The sequence below is a fragment of the Corythoichthys intestinalis genome, chromosome 5 (genome assembly GCF_030265065.1).
Source record: "Corythoichthys intestinalis isolate RoL2023-P3 chromosome 5, ASM3026506v1, whole genome shotgun sequence".
In the NCBI taxonomy this organism is placed as follows: domain Eukaryota; kingdom Metazoa; phylum Chordata; class Actinopteri; order Syngnathiformes; family Syngnathidae; genus Corythoichthys; species Corythoichthys intestinalis.
The window spans coordinates 44589599-44604114 of NC_080399.1; the positions used below are offsets into that span (position 1 = coordinate 44589599).

The 14516-nt window shown below is 39.1% G+C and overlaps 1 long non-coding RNA gene across 1 annotated transcript; it reads right to left on the reverse strand.

Moving 5' to 3' along the window:
• Positions 1-1493: 1493 nt before the first annotated feature.
• On the reverse strand, positions 1494-3778 carry LOC130916847 (uncharacterized). The gene is made up of 2 exons (XR_009063350.1): positions 2291-3778; positions 1494-2193 (listed from the first exon to the last, which is right to left on the reverse strand). It is a non-coding gene; the product is annotated as an uncharacterized LOC130916847 (long non-coding RNA).
• Positions 3779-14516: the final 10738 nt, after the last annotated feature.

The window sequence follows — 14516 nt, forward strand, 5'->3', positions numbered from 1 at the left end:
ACAAAACTAACAATGTTGTATGTAATATATAAAAACAAATCCAAGTAGGAATATTTGATATCAGGTCATTAGAGGCTTGAATATGTTCATAAATTATAACATCAAATTTTTTGGGGAACTCAAAATTTTTTTACAATGGCAATTTCAAAATTTTTACCCCTCTCGCAGTATTGGGGATGAAGTCTGGCGCCCTCTTGAGGGTGTGATAACTAAGTCATTTCTAAATATTTTTTTACTTGCGACATCTCAAAATGTTCATTAGCATCAGACCTATCCATACGTATATAGTTTTTATTTATTTATTTATTTTGGATGCCCTCTATGGACAATAAAAGCAATAGTGTGCTATGAACAAAACTAACAATGTTGTATGTAATATATAAAAACACATCCAAGTAGGAATATTTGATATCAGATAATTAGAGGCTTGAATATGTTCATAAATTATAACATCAAATTTTTTTTGGAACTCAACATTTTTTTATAATGGCAATTTTAACATTTTTACCCCTCTCGCAGTATTGGGGATGAAGTCTGGCGCCCTCTTGAGGGTGTGATAACTAAGTCATTTCTGAATATTTTTTTACTTGCGACATCTCAAAATGTTCACTAGCATCAGACCTATCCATACGTATATAGTTTTTATTTATTTATTTATTTTGGATGCCCTCTATGGACAATAAAAGCAATAGTGTGCTATGAACAAAACTAACAATGTTGTATGTAATATATAAAAACAAATCCAAGTAGGAATATTTGATATCAGGTCATTAGAGGCTTGAATATGTTCATAAATTATAACATCATTTTTTGGGGGGAACTCAAAATTTTTTTACTATGGCAATTTCAAAATTTTTACCCCTCTCGCAGTATTGGGGATGAAGTCTGGCGCCCTCTTGAGGGTGTGATAACTAAGTCATTTCTAAATATTTTTTTACTTGCAACATCTCAAAATGTTCACTAGCATCAGACCTATCCATACGTGTATAGTTTTTATTTATTTATTTATTCTGAATGCCCTCTGTGGACAATAAAAGCAATAGTGTGCTATGAACAAAACTAACGATGTTGTATGTAATATATAAAAACACATCCAAGTAGGAATATTTGATATCAGATAATTAGAGGCTTGAATATGTTCATAAGTTATAACATCAAATTTTTTTTGGAACTCAACATTTTTTTATAATGGCAATTTTAACATTTTTACCCCTCTCGCAGTATTGGGGATGAAGTCTGGCGCCCTCTTGAGGGTATGATAACCAAGTCATTTCTAAATATTTTTTTACTTGCGACATCTCAAAATGTTCACTAGCATCAGACCTATCCATACATATATAGTTTTAATATATTTATTTATTCTGAATGCCCTCTATGGACAATAAAAGCAATAGTGTGCTATGAACAAAACTAACAATGTTGTATGTAATATATAAAAACAAATCCAAGTAGGAATATTTGATATCAGGTCATTAGAGCTTTGAATATGTTAATAAATTATAACATCAAAATTTATTTGAGGAACTCAACATTTTTAGACAATGGCAATTTCAAAATTTTTACCCCTCTCGCAGTATTGGGGATGAAGCCTTGCGCCCTCTTGAGGGTGTGTAACTAAGTCATTTCTGAATATTTTTTTACTTGTGACATCTGAAAATGAAATGGAAAATTTTTACCCCTCTTGCAGTATTGGAGCCAAAAGTCACTCTTGGAAGTGTGACAACTAAGTCATTTCTGAATATTGTTTTTTTTTACCTTCAACCACTAAAAATATTCACTGGCATCAGAATAACAGTCAACAAGTCACAACAACTAGAAGAATTTTGAATTAACAGAATCTATATAACTCAAACGCACAACAACAAACTACTGAACTAGAACAACAAACAACTCAACTAGAACAACAAACAACCAGTGAGCTTTTTTTTTTAAAAAAAAAAACAATTTGCACACTTTTTGGCCATGTTTTTGGCTAAAGAAAATGCCACATTTGCAGCTAATGTTTGATGCCCGTAGTCGGTTAATGCAAAGGCCACATTGCCCACATTTCTGGCTTTGTGGCGTGGCCACCACTGCGGGGTCCACCTGAGTAAAGAGGGTGAATGCACTGAAGAGAGACAGATCCAGCATATGATATGATATGGACATTGGCCATCGTAATGTCCTCCAGCAGCAAGAATATGTGGCAGATGCCTGCAAATAACACACACACAAAAAAACACATCAGATGATGTCAGATGACCAGAGAGCTTTGATGCAAAGTTTTGAAAAAGACATAAGATATGCTTACCTGGTCCAAGTGATCGACTGCCGCTTTACACAGATCGTAGTCCAAAATAATCTTGGGCTTTTTTTTTTAGACAATCTGCTGGATAATGTCGTCCGGGCAAAACAGATTGACAGTAGTCTCGGGGCTACTGATCCTGGCAATTGCAAAAAGCGTTGGGCCAGGCAATAGAATAGGGGGCAGGTTGAAGTGCCTCGAAACTTCATTTGTAGAGGACCACACAATTTCTTGGTTTTTGGCAAGCCATGGAGTGCTGACCTGATTCTGTTGTTGTTGCTCCTCTGCTGCTTCTGCTGTAACCGCCTCAAAATCCTAATCATCATCCTCTTCCTCCTCTCCTACAAGTGGCTCAAAATCTTCATCATAGTCTTGTGACACATCATCCTTTTCATCCATTGAGTCTGTGGGACATTCCTCCTCCAACACCATTTTTCTTGCCTCCTCAAGAAAAAATATTCTCGCCATCTCTGCTCACCAGCAGTCACAGGGAGTAAAATGGCCTTTGAGCCGTTGGACCCCATATAAAGTTGTTTACAAACGTGACCATTCACTGAGCCAATGGGAGGAGGAAAAAGTAAAACATTCTACCAATAAGAGTTGAGATTCAATAAACAACTGCATTTTGAATTCTCAAAATGTGTCACATCAAACACCTTTTTGCGCCCTGCAGACAAGGTGCTTTGAAGTGCATTCAAAGCCGCCTTCTGCAGACCTCTGCACGCAAAAGTACAAGCACACACATACGCACACGCTCGGTGACGTGAGAGTGCGCGTGCATGTACAAACGCACACGATTTCTCCCACAGTCGCGTCATAAAGTCAAACGTCACAAAAGTCAACTCATACTGTCCCATTGAACAGGCAAAGTGCGCGCGCACACACACACACATACCCACATACGCGCGTGCACACCCCCACCCTCACACGCGCGTGCACACACCCACTCACACACAAGTGTTCGTGAGTCCACACACTGGCCCGTTCGATCAAAGCTCAACATGAAAACTTGTTTTTTTGGTAGTAAGTAAATGCGTTTGACAATGAGGGATCAATCAAGAAAAATGATAAATAATAGTCTAGTGTCCCCTGCTGGATTTTTTGTTTTTAAGATATTCATCCAGGATCCGTTACAATCTCGTGTCAGTTGACACCCCGCTGAAGCCATAAATTGTGTAATCGTGGGAAATGCACTTTCACACACCAGGTGGCAGTGCATCAAAAAACATGAGAAATTGGGATTTATAATGGGAGTCAATGGGGACGAAAGTTGGCGTAATACTCTCTGCGTCACAAAAAAGTAGGCCTCCCACATATAATAATGACAATACCAATTTTGAAATTGTGGATGGTGCCATTTTGAAGGTAAACATGTTTTGACATTTTTTGACAATTTTCAGCCCTCTAGCTTATTTTTTGATATGCTTTATATATGATAATATGATGAGTAACAAAGCAAAACGCCAGGATTTGGCGCAATACTGCACAAGGGTTAAATAGTGCATAGTTGTCTCATCTTTCCTATTATGAAATTAAAAGGATCATATCTCCGGTTTTCCATGGTCAATCGGTGCCAAATAAAAACGAGAGGTTTAAAATCTGCGCTTTATTTTTTTAATTGATAACCAATGTTGTTCAAGAGTTACTGATACTGACTGCGGGACACACAGGGATGTTCATGACTTTCCAGCATGGTTTTCAGCCACTCACTTCCCCCGGCATTTGGAACCTGGAAAAGTCTTAACAGTGTTAATAGTTTTAACAATGGCTTCAAAATATATGATTTCATCCGACAGTCTACAACTCAGAAAGTGGGACATACTCATTTAAGTACTAGTTTGTTTATATGTAGGTCACATCAGTAGGTAAACAGAAAAAAATAAGTGAGAATCAGCACAGATTTGACAACCAAGATACATTAAAGATGGAAACATTTTATTATTTTGAAATAAAAAAACGGAAAAGGAAGATTCCCTGGATCTCGTGGGTGATCTTTCCCACTTCTCCTTGTAGTGGTCTAACCTCTGAATGACACTTGCCAAAATTCCTCGGATCTGCGTGTGTTGTCCTCGAAAGATCCCGAAATCTGACAAACTTTTTCCGGTCCGCTCCCGGTCCGGTGGGCGTCTCACAAGCCCATTACCATCTTCGCTCATTAAGTTAGCTACCCATGAGAGTTTTTAGAATCCAGACCGTCCACGCCACCGAAGAAAGGTGAGTAACACCAATACGACACTCTTGTTTTAATTGCATTTCCCAGTAAATGATTTAAGGACGTGAGTTTAACTTAACGATGTAAATTGGTGTGTACAAAAAGTTGTGACACAGATTTCTGTTTCTAATACACCTACGCAATTCGTGTATTTGATCATTTTAATCAAGAGTAATCATCCTGCCCTCAAGGACTGCTTGAGAGTACTGTATTTGAATATTTCATCAATGTCAGGACATTGTGATTTCCTAGGAAGGTTGTGAAAGTAACCATCTGAAAATGTTAACACCTCTTGAGATATAGAAGAAACAAGGGCGTAGGTTTGGTCTCAATATTGGTAGGGATGATATAACAGCATAAGCTGCATGCACGCTTTTTGCTGGGGACATTAATAAGACCGAACAGATTGGGTGAACGTTCATTGCGGATTTTTTTTCCCCACATAAAAAGTAAATAACTAAATAGATAAAGATCAGCTGTCCAGATCCAATCACAAGTGTCACCATCCCTCCCTCTGTTTTTCTTGGTCTGGCAGTGCAGTGGAGTTGCTTATTAAAGTTAACCTTATTGACAGAGGTTAAGGTTTGATTTTGCCAGAGATGTCCTGTCCGTGGAAGATACCAAGGATATTTGGCTGTTTGGCGTGACGGTTGTGGGGTTCTTTCTGCTTGGCTTAGGTGATGCCCTGCTCTACCGGAAAGTTTCCAAGACAGCAGCTTTCAAGGAAATCAACAAATGGACCACGGAAACGGTGCGATTCAAGGCATTGGAAGATCGCGTCGAGGCTCGGATCGAGAACTGGCTCCATAAACTCACGGTTTGGTCCAAGGAAGGATGGAGAAAAGTGGATGCTACTTTGCGCCAGGTGACGTAACTGTCGGGGCAGGTGACTGAACTGTCGAGGCAGGCCGCGGCTATTGGCAATGACTTAAGGGACCTGAGATCTCGCGTACGCCATGAGGAGTGCGAATTAGTGATGTGTCGGTCGCGAACCTCTTTGAAGTGAATGAAGGGAGCCGGCACAACACCGGCACCCTCCCTTGAGAGCCGGCTCTTTATATTCCCTCCCTCCCTCTCACCCTCCCTCTCTCTCTCTCGCGCTCGCTCTCGCTTTCTCACGTGTCTGAAGCGAGGTGTGGCAGTGGCTCAGGTGAGGGAGTGCCGTGCGCAGAGTGGGAGAAAGGAAGAGAAAGGGGAGAGGCCAGGGGCTTGGTAGTACTGCACGCCACGCCACGGAGTGCACGCCACGCTGAGCACCGTCCGTCGCGCAGCTGCAAGTGCAAAGCCACAGACACACAGGAGGAGGAGAAAAAGACGACACACGAACGCGGTTTGTAGGCCTTCAAGATGAGCCGAAAACGCAGTAACATTTGGAGACATTTTAATTGGTTAAAGTCAGATGACAATAGGGCAGAATGCCGTGTCTGCAAACTTAACCCCTTATAGCCTAATGTAACACGTTTGATACACTTAGAATTTCAATATTTTGAGACTCTAATTTAGAAATTTGATTTTTTTTTTTAATGATGGATGCAAGTCAACACATGCATCTGCAGGTTCCATGAGAAAAAAAAAACTGGATTTAGCTAAAAGACTGGACAAATAATCACTGAGAGAAGGAGCCGGATCAGCCTGTCAAAGTTGAAGTATTTAGTTTTCTTGAATGCAAATTTAAAATAAAGCAAGGAGTAGCTCATGTTTGTTAAAATAAAGCAAGGGGTAGCTTATGTTTGTTTTGTTCGCTGCTGCTGTTGCAGTTACAACTCACTGTTTTTATTATGATGCAGCATGTTTGATTGTTGTCGGTTGAAGTTTAATTTTGTTGCTCCTTTATTGTTTGGAGCCTTTTTGATGTTCAATAAAATAAGTAAAAACCCTTTGCTTGATAATTGTTGCTATTTGCAGTCAGTGTAGTGCAATATTTAGTTCACAAAGTCATTTATCAAAATATGTGCTAAATTTGTCATAAATATTTAAAAGAAAAGCTAAAGTTGAAAGAGCCGTTTGAGAGCCAAGAAGAGCCGGCTCTTTTGACTGAGCCGATCCAACTGAAAAGAGCCGAAAATCCCATCACTAGCGCAAATTTGACTGAAGACCAAATGTACAGTTCAACAGCTCTTTGGTCTTGGCCATAGTGGAGTTTGGAGGGGCACTGACTGAGTTGTGGACAGGTGTTTTTTATACCGATATTGAGTTAAAACAGGTGCCATTAATACAGGTAACGAGTGGAGCCTCGCTAGACCTCGTTAGAAGAAGTTAGACCTCTTTGACAGCCGGAAATCTTGCTTGTTTGTAGCTGACCAAATACATATTTTCCCCTCTAATTTGGAAATAAATTCTTTAAAAATCAAACAATGTGATTTTCTGTTTTTTTTTCCACATTCTGTCTCTCATGGTTGAGGAAAACCTGATTGAGGTGCCTGCCTTATCTATAGTATACTATATAGCCGCCATATTTACTTACATTTTACATACCGTCACACTCTTACCTGCCTTTAGTGTCCAAATATAGCCTTTTTTTGAGTTGGTGCTCAGCGTCATCTGTCCTCATCAGACTTATCAGTCACTCCAAGCAGTCATGTACTGCACACTCACATCAAAACAACAGCACTCCAAAATTGTGTTAAATGACTGGTTTATACTGTATTCCAAAAAGCAGTTGTCATCACAAGCTTCTCGGACAAGAAATCCCCATTTATCCAGGCAGCCTTTAAGATTCTACATCATCGTCCTAAACTCATTGTCAAATCTACAATTATACAATGAGCTTACTGAACTAATCCAGATATGCAGAATATAATACAGTAAATACACGCTGCACACTTACCTTTGTGGCTGATTGTTCTTGAGCAACTTGGACCAATTGCAATCCACATAATTAGAAAATACGCAGACTCTCACATTTTGAGCATTCAACAGCATCATCAGAGTTATTCTCAAAATACAGTATGGTTGCAGGGGCCTATCTCAGCTGACTATGGGCAGGAGGAACATACAAAAACCACACAGAAGCCAGCAGTTATGGATTGTATGCTTGATGTAAGAACTGTGAGGCAGATGGTCATCAACTGTGCTTAACTCATTCACTCCCAGCCATTTTCACCGGACCAAGGCCCTTCACTCCCGTGTTACTGGATTTTTGACTGATTTTGCAAGACCCACAGAAAATTCTGTTCTATTGCTATGTAAACATGTAACCCACCAAAAGAAAGATTCGACTCTCTTCTTTCAGCACAAAAAAAAGTTAGTTCATATCTTTTTCCATTCTTCAGAAATCAGCATTAGAAAATAGCTTTGTTTGAGTAATTTTTCAATTTCTGATGAAAAAACAGAGAAACTGAGCTTTTTGTAAAAGCATACATTTCAAACATAACTCTGACTTTAACACAGCTATTTTTCGCTTTTGTGGCATCCCAAAGATCTGAATAATGTTTTCGTTCTAGAAAATAACATAAACAACAAGACAAATAGAGCTTTTGATCGCAACGTAACAATTTATTTACACATAACTAAACTATTGAACTGTTGAACTATTTGCGTACATAACAATGGGGAAGGCTCTCGGCTGCTTCCAGATGAATGAGGTGGCTTCCAGTAATCTGATGAGTCCGGATCAAGATCTGTCTCACTTTTTTCATCATCTTCATCATCTTCATCGTTGGTTTCAACCTCGGGCTCAGGAGTAACGCAACGTGAGCTCCGCAGAACGCGTGTGGAACCTGACGCTATTGTGGTCGTCAAGGTCTGTCTCATCAAGATAGATTTTTTTTTTAATCCTTCTTTGATGATGGTTTCATTTTCTTTTCAAAACCACTCCTCCAGTGTCGTTTGCCTTTTTTCCCCCCAATCATTCTCCACATTTTTCTCAAATTCTCATGCATCTTCACAAAATCCCTCCAACTTCCGTTTCCTGACTATTTTTCTTCAGTTTAGTTTAGTTTATTCACACATCAAACTACAGTACATGATCATACGGTAGCAGTTCACATGATAAGATGGGCGAATAGGACACACCAAAGAAGCTATTCAAAGCTTTTAGCACTTCCTTTCTTGGGTCGAGATGAGTTCTTACAAAATGCGCTACAACCCTCCAGTGGCCAGTTTTATTGCTTTAAAATGAGTTTTGAGCATTGTGCATTGCAGTATGCGTACAACAGAACCTAGAGATGCCTCTTGTCAAAAAAGAAAAAAAATGTAAAAGACGTATAAATACGTTTTTGGGACACTGAAACAATTAAAAATAGAAAGTATTTATACATTTTGGGAGCAAATGAGTGGTTTCTATTGTGTGGGCAGTCAAGCAATTAAAATTTTCAATAGCATTTTTTCATAGTTAACTCATAGTTAACTCGCTTTTGTTTTTTGGCGCATTTTGTAAAAAAAAAAAAAAAAAAAAATTTTAAATCCTTGACTTTTTTTTTCTTTCTCACACATTATTTTATCAAATTTTAATACTAGTGCCATCAAGCGATTAAAAGACTTGTGATTATGAATTGTGATTAAAAATAATCATTTATGTTTTCAGTTATAAATGCACCTACCATAATTTTCGAACTATAAGGCACACCTGACTATACTGTAGGCAATCACCCACCAAATTTGACAAGAAAACGACATTTGTTCATTGATAAGCCGCACCGGAACATAAACCGCAGCTGTTCTCATTGTATTATGGCAGGGGTCATGAATTAAAAATCCTCTGGGTCTGAAATTTAAAAATTGCAACAATCTTTGGTCCGGAAATATTTTTAATGCTTCTTTTATTCCAAAAAATACAAACGTATTTTTACGTGGCCATGCTGATAATTACAACATTCAAAAATGTAAATAAAATATAAAAAGTGCATAAAACTAAAAAAGTGCTTTAATTGAATCACTAAAGAGCAACATAAGAGCATGTTCAAGACTTTTTTTTTGTAATTGTGGATGCTGACAGGGGATTTGCTTTATTTTTTGACAGACCTCTTCTTTTTGCTTTCCATCAACAAAGTTTCAACAACTACACTCATACAATCTTTGACAATCGGTGCGTCACTGAAAGACTTTTTGTTTTGACCCAATATCCACGCTATTCTGAGGGAGAATTCATTTGGGCGTTGCTGTGCAGTGAATAAATGAACCATGAGCCTTGAGGTGCGATCATTTTGAGCCCTTAATTCCGCTATTTTTTGACAACGGATGGCAGACTTCATAGGGAAACTTTGCAAAAAAAGCTGCATGCTTCGTCTCATAGTGCCTTTTCAAGTTGCTGCTTTTTACAAGCGCTACCGTCTCTGAATGAGTCTCAGATGAGGCATAGCGGTCTTGTGCTGCCGCCAGATTAAATGAACAAAAAATTGTTGGTCCACTTCTCCTTAAACAATCTGTTTTCTGCATCAATCTTGCGTAGTTTTAAGTACGCCATTTGCCATACCTTTTCGCCTCTTCCTCCAACTTCATTCGGCTCAGTTTTTGGCTGTCACTCCGCGGAGTCTGGTAAGCGAGTGTGAGACATGCTGTTCTAAAAATAACTTTCAAATGCTTTACTCTCATTGGCTGGCGCACGCGCGTCACCGCTAAGGTTTTTGTTTGTTGCCCGCCTCCACTCTGCAAATTCGCAGAAAAAAGTGATTTTTGTTGTTGAGACGTGTATTAGTCCGGACAGCTTGAGATCCGGTCCAGACGGATAGGGAGTTCGGAACCGGACCGAGGTCCGCGGTTCCGTGACCTCTGTATTATGGGATATTTAAAACAAAAGATATTAACCGGTAACACTTTATCTGACAGCATCGTTATAACAATGTCATAAGATTGTCGTAATTATGACATGACACTGTCATGAGCATTAATGAACGCTTATGACAGATGTCATTTAGTGTCATCCAGCAAATTATGTCACTTTTGAATTGGTATAAAACATCCGAGCTGGACATAAATAAAGCGTTCAAATAAAGTGTTACCGGTTATTACCTTTTGGTGTAAATATCCCATGATACAGTGAGAACAGCTGCTTATAGTCCGGTGTGGCTTATCTATGAACAAATGCCGTTTTCGTGTCAACTTTTAGAGGGCGGCGGCTGAAAGTCAGGTGCGCCTCATCGTCCGAAAATTATGTTACTTAAACCTGTTAATGCTGACATTTCTTTTGATCACTGAAAACAATAACAATCTAGTGTATCACTCAGGAGCAACAGATGGGTGCAAGTAAAGCAGTCACATCCATTCCAAATATGGAGGAGCTCATGAACGTGAACCAGGGCGATAATTTTGGCAAATATAAGACTAGACAAAAACATTAAGACATCAGATTTTTACCAAACGGTACAACATTGCTCGGGGAACCATACAGTATATATTTTTTCTTCAGATGACCACCAGAGGTACGCTTTAAATTCCCAATTCTGAACTGCGGTGAATAGCATGAGTTGTAAAAAAATGTAACTGTGGTACTAGGTCTTTTTAAAAGCACAGTCACTGTTGACATTTACTGACTTGTATGATACCTCCAGAGACTATTTTTCAAAAAGGCAAATACATTTTGAGAGCTCAACTTCAAACACTTGAAAGCAAACTTTTGCCCTTCAGGACAAAAGCTGAGATGGTGATGTGGATGCAAAATGCAGCGCTTGCCTCAAGCTCAAGAAGAGCTTCAAGTGTCAACACACAGACACACAGGTACTATAGGATCCACAACGAAAAAAGGCTTTTCAACCCGACGCTTTCCTCTTCCGTCTCCCTCGCACACTGCGGGACAGCGGCGAAGATAAGTCTCACGCAGCTCTAAATGCGTTCATTCTTTAATCCAACAAAAAACTACTCCACTGAGCGAAATCCAAAAACGTAAACAAAAGAGCAAATGAGATCCAAAAACATAGAATGTAAAGAGGGAAATCAATCCACAGAGTTAATGAGGTAAAGGTAAAAAATTTCCTTCCTGCCTACGCCAACTGACTCGCCCAAAACAGCTCTCGCTGCCCATTTATTTCGTACAACGTGATGTCACAAGCCCGTCCCACGAAACCAAATAAACAAATAACAAGCCTGTCTCATAGAACCAAATAAATTATTCCCAATTAACATGAATAGGCAACCAAACGTTCTTTAGGCACTTACAGGTACAGTGAAGAAAATAAGTATTTGAACAGCCTGTTATTTTGCAAGTTCTCCCACTTAGAAATCATGGAAGGGTCTGAAATTTTATTTAAAGGTGCATGTCTGCTGTGAGAGAGATAATCAAAAATAATCCAGAAATTAAAATGTATGATTTTTTAAATCATTTATTTGTGTGATGCAGCTGCAAATAAGTACTTGAACGCCTGAGAAAACAAATGTTAATACTTGGTACAGTAGACTATGTTTGCAATTACAGAGGTCAAATATTTCCTGTAGTTTTTCACCAGGTTTGCACACACTGCAGGAGGGATCTTGGCCCACTCCTCCACACAGATCTTCTCTAGATCAGTCAGGTTTCTGGGCTGTCACTGAGAAAGTGAGAGTTTGAGATCCCTCCAAAGGTTTTCTATTGGGTTTAGGTCTGGAGACTGCATAGGACATTCGAGAACCTTGATATGCTTCTTACGGAGCCACTCTTTGGTTTTCCTGGCTGTGTGCTTCGGGTCATTGTCATGTTGGAAGAATTTTTGAATCCAAAATTGGATATCGGATAACGACTAGTTATTTTATTTTTGTTTTCAGATGCAAAATTGGAAAACAGATAGCGACTTGTTATATCATTTTGCGTTTTCAAATAAAACAATTCAGTGTATTATTTGTTCATTCCATTTCTGTTGATGTTTTGGATGTGGTGACCCAGAAGTTGATACACTAATATAACACATGACCCATCAATGGAATTACCCGGTAGAGACTGACTGACCTTCCTGAGAAAAGAAAAGTTAACAACTTCCAGGTCACCACACATCAAAAATCATACAAACCAAAAACGAATAGAAAGAAAATATAATGATAATTCCATTCCCTCATATTCTATTTTTTAATTTCAAAACAAAATCAAAGCAGTGAAAAACAGGCCGTCATTTGTTTCCCGACTTTTGATTTTAAAATGAAATAAGGCGTTATCTGTTTTCTGATTTCAGATTGTAAAACGAGAAATGAAATAAGTTTTTATCCATTTACCGATTTTGGGATTTGAAAACAAGAAAATAAGTCATCTCTTTTGGAGTTCTATCAAGCATTCCAGTATCCATGTGTGTGGCATTGAGTGATAAGCTGGGTGCATGGCTCCAACAGATACCAGGAACAACATCCGACGTCTCCATTCAGAAGAGCGCAATCCTAGGGACAGCTAAGATTCTGCGCAGGACCCTCAAGCTCCCATAACACCATTTACCATATATATGTGTGTGTGTGTGTGTGTGTGCGTGTGTGTGTATGTATGTATGTATGTATACTATATATATGCATGTATGTATGTATGTATGTATGTATAACTTGTGGCACCTCTTGCCCACAATCAGTTGGGAGAGGCTTCAGCACCCCTGTAACCTGGTTAGCAATAATGATGTTGAATGAACAAACGGGTTTGTTCGAAAAGTAATCAAGAAATTAAATGAATATTAAAAATTACTGTTGGCTGCGATACAGTAAATCCTTTTCTGAGTCACGGCAGGATTTTTACATTGAAAAAAATCTGGCGGCACACCACAAACCAAAAATGTTCCAAACTTACTTTCTGTACGGTATATTTAATTATAAAATACTTTCTCAGAATTTATACTTACACAATATAAAACTTGAGCCTGTTTAAATGGACACAAAGCCCATATCTTGGCAGGAATCTTTTTCAACAGCTCTCAGTCTCTCTCTGTTTTTATTTAAAAATGATTTTTTTTTTTTATAGCAGTTAAGCTTGAAAGCTCAGAATTATCAGACAGGGGGACTTAAGCAATGTCTTTAACCGCATCAGGGCCGAACATCTTGCTGGCAATGGCTTTGCAGGTAGGTGGTATTAATGTGTGCCACATTGGTGGACTTTTTGGATTTAACATGTTCAGCAGAAAGGTAACTGACCTTGAGGGCTTTCTCATTTACCTTTGTAGTTTTTCCTCCAAAAAGTTGCTTGTATCTCTGTGTTTTCACGAAGGCAATCAATATAGTCCATCGACGTGTTTTGAAGTGACGGGGGTTTCGTTTGGAGATGACGTTTAAGCTTGCTTGGCACCATGGCGCTGTTGGTTGCTGGAGCTGATTGTGTCGCATTCAAGAACTGCTCGGATTTCTAGCCATCCGCCACCTTGCTGTCCTCAACAATGTGTTGGAATAAAACACAGGGGGGAGGATTGACGGTCGTCGCATTTGGATAAAATAGAAAGGACACTTTCCTGTATATTGACACTTGACAAGTCTAATCAAATGATGTACAGTAGACGTGCTGGGGTCCACATTGTCGCGGACATCAAGAGGGGGCTGATGGCTAGAAATCTGAGCAGTTCTTAAACACGACATGAGCAATACATCGCTCATCTACATATGACCGAGAACTTTCTACCTACGCCTTCTTTGCCACTGCAACTTAGCCTGACGACGTCGAAAAATGCAATAAGGGTCATTTCTCGCGGCACACCTGACGATCTGTCACGCCGCACAAGTGTGCCACGGCACACTGGTTGCTGTAAATGATTTTAAATGTTGACTTTTGCAGGAATATTATCCTGCTAACACACTGTAGTACAGCTTTTTTTGTGACACTCATCTTGAAGTCTTCACTGTGCACACACTCACATTGTGTTCATACTTGGTTAATTGATTTTCTCATATAAACTCTTAGGGACCTGACTGATCTCATTTTTCTAGCTCAAAGGAAGTCAACCAGTTGTTGTTGTATTTTTTTTTTTAAATGTGTTTAGCCTACTTGCTGGAGCAATGCCCAGGGCCAATACACTATCTATAAGAAGCACATATGCAGAACAGAACAGGTTTTGTTATGTTAGGTTTGAGAAGCTTTAAATTTATGTTCTACCTCAGCTACCTTCAGATGCCGCTAGACCTCTTGATCAAGAAGACTTCAGCCCACAAGTCCGA